Below are 8,200 nucleotides of genomic sequence, written 5' to 3' on the forward strand. Positions count from 1 at the left end.
TGTTGTTGTTGTTTGGTATTTTGTGGAATCATGTCTTTCACCAATAAAGCAAAATCAGGATTCTGAAAAAGAAAAGACAGAAGGAAAGGGAAAGAAACTTAACGTAAACTGAGGGTAAACAGCTTGTGATGGATTTCTTTGAAAGGTGAGGGTGAAGAAAGGAGAGCACAACTAATACAAGTTAATGGTTTAAACTGATAGCAGCAGTTTGGTTTTGTTTTGGTTGAAGGCAGGCAGCCAGGCTTGGTGCATATTTCCACTGTATAACAGTCAGTATCATAAATGAATCAGCATTGTAGCTGTAGCCTGTTTTACTGCATGTTAGGCTATAAGCAGGTTAAGAGACTAACATCAGTCCTGAAGGGGGCCCACAGAGACTGCTTACGTACAAGACCCAGTGACCCTCTGTCTCTCCCTCTTTCTCTCTCTCTCCTCTCTTTTGCTCCCCTTTCTTCCTCCCTCTCTCTCCCCCGTTTTCTTTTTCCACCTCCTTTGCGGCGGAGAAGAACAAGCACATAGCACATCACTTCAACACAGAAATCTCTCTCTCTTTCTCTCTCTCTCTCTCTCTCACACACACACACACACATTCCTGTTACCCAGTGTTCATTTCCTGTTATAGAATTGTGTGTTTTTTTTTTTTAAATAAAGATGAATATCACTTTCCGGAGAGGAAAACAAAAGAATTCATTGTCATATTTTTAAACATGCTTTTTAAATGACACATGAGTTTTGGTAACAGCACTGAGAAAAATTCAACCATCCTCCAGAAAGTTGAGTTTGACCAGTACACATATACAGTCCTGGTTAAAGTTACTGGCACCTCTTAATTTCAAGTACATAATTCAGAATATGTTCAGAAACAGAATATTTTGAAACAAAATTATTGTACAACAACAAAACAATGCTTTCATATAGTAAAATGAAGAATACAATCATATCTCAAAAATATTCAGCAGCAACTGTTTAGATGAATACATGTTTCAACTTATCCTCAGAGTTTCTAGGATGTTAAGTACAAATTTTGACCCAATCCAAAAATAAGCCGTTGTTGAATAAATTGTGTAAATGAGCCCTACATGAAAAATTTCCTGAGATAACTTCTGCTATGATTTGGTGCTATATCAATAAAACTGAGTTGACATGAATGAAGAAACACTGGCTCTGGTCAGTCTCTGATTAACTTCATGTATTTATTCTGGGCCCTGGAAACAGACTCCACACATGACTTAGACTCAGACTTAGACTTAGACAGACTTTATTGATCCCTTTGGGATGACTCCCTCGGGGAAATTATGTTTCCAGCAGCAAACACAGACAGAACACATCACACAGGGCAGCGCAACAACAGTTTGCGAACGAAAGACAGGGCAGCATGCAGGACAGTCAGCAAACGACCATTTCTCTATCATGAGAAACATGAAAGAATCTGCTTCACTAGTCCTTCCTGAACTGAAATGAGGACAAGGTCATAGTTAGCTTCTTCTCTGAATAAGCAGTTTGCAACAAGTATATCTCAGACACTGAGACACTACAATCTTCACCACTGGACAGTCTGTTGTCAAAGGATGCACTGACCCCTGGGAGTTATTAGATGTAAAATCAGGCAAAGTGTCAACCTCAAGGTGGTGCTAGAGAAAACATCAGGAGACCATCACAGACAGAGGTGTTCAGTAGTTGCTGAGAGAGGTCAGTCAAACTAACACTGCCATCCTTAGAGCCATGGCACTGTAGTGGCTTAGAATTCAACAGCAACACATCTTACCAGAAACAGTGTTTCTGTTACTGTGGATAATCCTCAGAACATGCTGTCAACACCCTTCATATGGACTGTTTCTTCAATATAATGATATATTCCAATTAAAACAGATGTCAGTGGGGCCTGATATCAGTGATTCTGGTGATTGAATTGTTGTTGCCATAACTGTGGTGATGCCAACCTGGACAGCTATAGGTAAGCCTCATCTCATTCTTCCTCACAGAGCTCTGTGGCTCTGTTGGAGGGTCATGGGGAATAGCTGTAGAGAGAGGGCAAAGGTGGGAGCATCTCTGTGGACATGTGTCATATGTCTGCGGATGTGACAGGTCACATTTGAACATCCAATGCACCGCAGCATCAAAGGACATTAAAGGACATCAGGTCCCAGCTGAATGCCACTTGGCTGGGGGTAGTGTCTATTGGAGGCCACAGCTCCTCACATCCCACATCAAACATTGTGAGGTGATTTATTACTAACTCACAAAGTGTTGGCATGTTTTTATTGTGTTTTCAATTTGGTACATGTTTTCCTTATGAAATTACAGTTAAAGGAGGCCCATAAACAATTTTCCTGTGAAAAATACAACAATACTTCAGCTCTCAACTAATCTGTGTGTATCATAATTTACATCATTGCTCTAATAAATATTGTTATATTAACAATGGCTCATTTGATTATGTTTAAAGGGGTTACTCATAGTTTTGGAGGGTTTTTTTTTTTTTTCGGTTTGCAAATTCCACTCTTATCAACCCTGTTTCCAGCTGCAGCAGGAAGCTGTTTTCAGCACTGGCTGGTGAACATAGTGGAGCATGTTGAAGCTAAAAAGCCAGATATTTCCTGAGGAGATGGAGACCAAACAGAGCTGTGAGGAGACCTCAGTGAACGAATGCTAATGTTGCTCTGTGTCTCCTGGATGTGGAAGGAGACAACACACAGGTCTCAAGAACTTCATGTTTTGATACAGTTAATCAGTGCTGCGTTTTCAGCTCGTTCTGCTGCCTAAAAATAAAGCAGAAAATAAATTGCTGTAGTCAAGAATGTGATAGACATTTGATACATTTTTTTTGCTTTAATATTTATTACTATTATTATTATTTACCATAGATGTTATTGTAAAGTGCTGCTTTATTTTTTTAATAGAGATAATAAAGTGATGATGTTTACCATTATTTATGACCCACAATCCTTTGTGCAATGAAAAAAAACATACCTAGGGTCACGTGGTATTGTCACTGAGGCGGAAATGAAAGTTCGTTAGCGACAGAGCACGGAGCACAGCTGAAAAAGGTACGGGGAAGATTACATTTTAACTTAATTTGTTAACGTGTCAATGGATACAGCCTGTTCTGACATGAACCACGTTACTATCAGTGCTGCTTTAATTGTTGTCAGGTGATGAGAACAGGTTTTATCGGCATGTCCTTTTACGAGATCCCCATACGAAGCTCGCTCGCTAACAGTTAGCTTCATCCAGAACAAGGCAGCGAGAGTTAGCCACCTCGGACCGGACATGTAGTGACTTCACCTTCAAAAGAAATGTTAAAAACGGTCACATTGCGAGGAAAAGAGGTATTCTACTGAGTGGGGAGCTACGTAATGCTATTTTCCATTCAGTAATAATAGCGTGCGGTATCTTTTACGTGTAATCTATTAGTCATAACATGTTGCAACATCGCTAAATTTACCAGGTGAGTTTTAGTTTGGAAAAATTGACCGGAAGTGGCAATGCTGTCTTAGCTTGGCTTGACAGTGATGCATACAAATACCTTGATCATCTTCCGTGTTTGTGTTTTGTGCGCAGCAGCCAAGGGTATTTAAATACGGGGACAATAAGATGTGTTTAGCAGGGTGCCAGTTAAATCTTTATTAGTCGTTAAGAATTTTAACCAGGATCCACTGAGCAGCGGATCTAAGTAACGCTGCGTAGCCGGTCAGTTTAATTCAAAGGTTGGCTGAAGATGCTGTTGTGATCGCTTTCATCTGTTTGTCTGCAGCCCGGAGACAGATCTCAGGTGTCCCTTTGATTAATACATCTCTTAATTATTCGCATTGATTATGACCAGGTCACATCTGTCCGTGTTCTGTCGGGTTCTTTCTGGTCTCAGACTGAGGTGCCAACAGCAGTCACCTTGGTGCTGCAGCAGGAAATGTTACACTGATGACATGATGAGGATCCCTTCCACAAACCAGGTTTAGGGGTCAGGATCTCTTCTTGATGTACACAGTAAAAATCAGTACAAACTCTAGCTTCAGACCAGAGCTCAGTTTTGCTGTGTAGCGTCTCACATATGCAGGTCTCTTTGCATTAAATCCAGCAGGCGACATCTCTGACTTTGCTCAAGGTGATGTTGACAGGGTCTGATGAAAGTCTTGGCTGACTGGGGGGTAAAATCTCTGCTGTTATTGAAATGTATTTGCTCAGGTTGTTAAATATACATGTCATGCTTCTTACGTTTGTGTGTACAGTTTGTTCTGATAATGTGATGCAGTGTGTTGTAATATTGTGTGTGTTTGTGGTTGTTTCAGAGCTGTGATGTCATGGCAGCAGCCAGTGTGAGCAGACCTGCTGGGGCCCAGGCCACTGAAAAGTCTCAGCTGATCCTGAAAGGTAATTATCTTTTTTTGTTCATCATATTTACTGACTGGAGCTTAATGTCAGAAATTGTCTCCAGATGAGTAAACACATTCTCTTTAGTTTCTCTCCGATGCCTCTCTTTTCTTCATCTGCCTACCTCTACGTGCGAGGCAGCATGAAGTCAAATCTGTCCATCTATCATAACATTAAGATATCATGAAAGTTTCTTTATGTACATTTTTAGCTACTTCCCTCCTTCCTTCCTTCCTTCCTATGAAAACAATGTGTCAATCTGACACCTCACAGTCTATGTTGTGCTAGTCAGTTTTACACTCATTACTAGTGGTCAGAAGGCCATTTTACAGCCATTCTTCAGTTGGTTTACACAGCTAACCTGCTGTTCAGGCTTTGTTCAGGCAGGATGTGTAGCAGTGTCATGGGATTTATAAAAAGTGAAGGACATTAGGACAATTCAGACTGTGTCAGTTAAGTCTTCATTTACTTATGCTGCATTTTGACTCTTATTCTTGTGTGACCTGTGACATCCACTGTGTCATCACTGTCACTGTTCAACAGATGACAGTAAAATTTTAGCTAGTCATCATCCAGTTATTCTTACATTAGAAGCACTGATGCTTGAGTTTGATCACTTCCTCTGATCAGATTTCTTTGTTGTGTTTCATTAACCTGTTCCAGCTCAAACAAGTCACCTGTTTGAACTGAATCATTGGCAAAAATGTAAGACCCAGGATCATGTGAGTTTGCAGAGACTAAAATGATCACACATTATGAGGGTCAGGCAGCTCACAACACCATTAATGGCTCTGTTCAGACCCTTTAAATGTTTACAGTTACATTACTCCAACTTTTGTTTGTATCGAAGCAACATCCTAAATAATGAAGACTTTTCTGTCCATCAGCTCAGCACTGCCATCACGTCTGTCAAGCTGTCAAGCTGTCATCCTGTCATCAAGTCACACAGGAAAAACAAATGTTGCATTAGACTGATGTAAAATCACAATTTTTGATTGATTTTCATACAAATCTGATTTAGTAATCGCTCCAAATAGGAGTGTCTTAAAAAAAAAAAAAATGATGAACTCTGACTGTCTAGTCCCACTCACTGAACACAGCCCAATGGTTTATATTACCATGATCCCCTTCTCCGTCTGCAGCAGGAAATGCTCTAACAAACACATGGATATCAGTGTATTGTCAAAATGATTTTGAAGCTGTTTTTTTTAAAGTAAAATAGTTCCATAATGTTGCTTTGAATAAGACACAAATTGCCTTAATTAGGCCTGTCCCATACTGTACATGTTGATGATTCAATGGCCAGTTGAGATTATTATTAAAATGAAACTGTATCTGTAGATAAGACAAAGCAGGAGCCATAAGGTCATAATAAAGTATATTATGTTTGGTTGGTTGCCTGAGGTTGTTCTCCATGCACCACCCACAACAGTTGTGTGATGGGAGGTACCCTACACTCTTGGTTACCTTGATGAGTGCAATGTTGTCATAACAGGTGAAAATGAAATACAGTTCAAGTCATTTAATACTTCAGTATATTTAGGTTTTATTCTACTACATTGGTGATTTTTGTGTCTATGTCTCACATCAGCCTTGTGTTTTCCTACAATGTGACCAAGGTCTTCCTTTCTACTCCCTCTCCTCTACACAACTAGTCTTATTTTACTCAGTCACAGTTCAGTCACAACCTCTCAGTGACTTTCGCTGTTGATAGTTTGAGCTCTGACTCACCTCCTCATTTCCCTCTCTATTGATCTGCTCTCGACCACTGTCTACCTTTTCTCCACTCCTCCGCCTCCTCTCACTCTGTTCAAACCTTCTTTTGATTCTTCCATTTCCATCTCTCTGTGTCATTTCCTTCTCCTCTTCAGATGACTGTGAATGAGTCACATTTTATTTTTCCAGATGTTTATGAGTACAGGGATTGTCAGCTCGTCTTAGCCGCCACAGATCTGCTGATACAGGAAGAGGTACAGATAGAAGCCTTTTTCTCTGTCAACATTTATTCATCCAACCACTTGTCCTGATCAGACGTACAACGAGTAACACCGCCAGGCTGTGATTCAGGATGAACGAATCGGCTCTTGTATGACTGGCACATGCTGTAACAAGATTCTCAGCAGGCCCACAAAAATTCAAAGACACTAAGCCTGTCTAAGCCCAGCTGTAGACTTTTTAACCCACTTCCACAGCTCCCAGTGGAGCCGAGATAAAATAAAAAACAGCTCAAAATGCAGAGTTTCATTGCAGGGAGTTTCATTGTATGTGAGTTTACTGTAACAGCTGCACAACTTGTTTCATGAAGGTAGTTAAAGTTCAGCTGTTGGGGAAACTGAATCACAGCATAAACAAACTGGTAAACAGTCGAATTTTTAGACTGTGGATGCACTCTAATGAAGGTCCTGAAAAAGTCTAATGAAAATAACTGAAAGTGGGACCACAGATGTTTTTCTTTCTTCCGCTAGAGGGCAGTGTTTATATTTCTCTTTTTGCTTTCCCTGTCAGAGAAAACCCAGGTTGTGTCTCAAATCCATACAACATGTTTATTCTAAGCAAGTTTAGTGTGTGTCTTGTGTCCACATGGGATAAATGTCAATATGAGGTATAAACTCAAAACCATCAAGTATGAATACTGAAAAACATGATTCTGTTTATCAGCACTATTTTCCCACAAGGCCATGCACAAAGGAAGTCGACAAAAAAACAAATTGTGAATTGTCTGTCTTGTGTACTTACTGTATATTGTGGTGACAGTGATACTGCCAGAACCAGAAATCAGTATCCTTTAACTACTGCAGTAATATGTTTGTCTTTGCGTGTTCATGTGAGGATGTTTCCTCTGTTGGTTGCTCAAATTTAAGGCCTTGTTTTTGCAGATGACCTAATTTTAGTGGCCCCATCTCATTGGCTGGCACAGAGGTAGATAGTACATTATTAAAAGAAATTGTAGCCACAGTGTTATTGACACGAAAGCTAAACCTTTCACCTTTAAGATACACATCAAATTGAGATGCGTTTCCTTATTGCGGTTGGACTATGTCCGCAGTCACAGTGTTTTGTGTCGCAGTTTTACATTAACTCAGCTCTCTTCCATGTAACTCTGTGTTTTTGTCATTTATACCTGATTTAGTGTTACAGTTAGTCCTGCACTCTTTAATGTATTCCTTCATAGCTATTTGCCTTAATGTGTCTCTCTCTCTGTGTGTGTGTGTGTGCATGCAGTGGTTTCAGCGAAGCCCCAGTCTCCCAAGCTGCCAAACCGCCACTCTCGGCTCAGCTCCTTCGTCGAGGTGACTGCTGACGGTCTGACCAGTGAAACCAAAAAAACAGGCAAACGCAGTGGACATCTAGAGCTGCAATGGAATGAGGACCTCACCCTGTGAGAACATCATTACCCACACACATACTTTATACAGTCCTGTATTTTAGTTGTTTGAAAACTTGCGTAAATAATTATCTAGAACATAAAAATCTGTTGCGTGCATCCTCCTGTGTTGTTGTGTAGTTAGTGATAAAGGAAATGATGAAAAGGTTCCAAATACCAGAATGTTCCACTGTAGTAGAAGTGCTATAACGTGGCTAACTTTTAGCTGATAATCAGCTGTTCTGCTGTAAAAATCCAGTTTATTTAAAGTAAAATGCAACTCATTTAAAACAATCTTCCCCTGGTAAAACAGAAAACTCACTTGACTCACAAACTCACAGACATTTACAGTAGCAGTAGATACAGAAATTAGAATGATAATAATGATACAGGGAAGTGTTGTGTCAGTGAGTTTTTTTCATGCTGGTATTAGGTCAGCGTACAGATATGCAGTATTTATTGTATTTT

The 8,200-nt window shown here is 40.0% G+C and overlaps 1 long non-coding RNA gene across 1 annotated transcript in view; it reads left to right on the forward strand.

Annotated features, from left to right (window-relative positions):
- Nucleotides 1-2,968: 2,968 nt before the first annotated feature.
- Nucleotides 2,969-8,200, forward strand: part of LOC108901850 (uncharacterized) — a 75,509-nt gene continuing 70,277 nt past the window's right edge. The window contains exons 1-3 of the long non-coding RNA XR_007814003.1: nucleotides 2,969-3,047; nucleotides 4,287-4,368; nucleotides 7,591-7,747. This is a non-coding gene — a long non-coding RNA (uncharacterized LOC108901850). The remainder of the gene's footprint in view (nucleotides 3,048-4,286; nucleotides 4,369-7,590; nucleotides 7,748-8,200) is intronic.

This window comes from Lates calcarifer, linkage group LG10 (genome assembly GCF_001640805.2).
Source record: "Lates calcarifer isolate ASB-BC8 linkage group LG10, TLL_Latcal_v3, whole genome shotgun sequence".
Taxonomy (NCBI): Eukaryota; Metazoa; Chordata; class Actinopteri; family Centropomidae; genus Lates; species Lates calcarifer.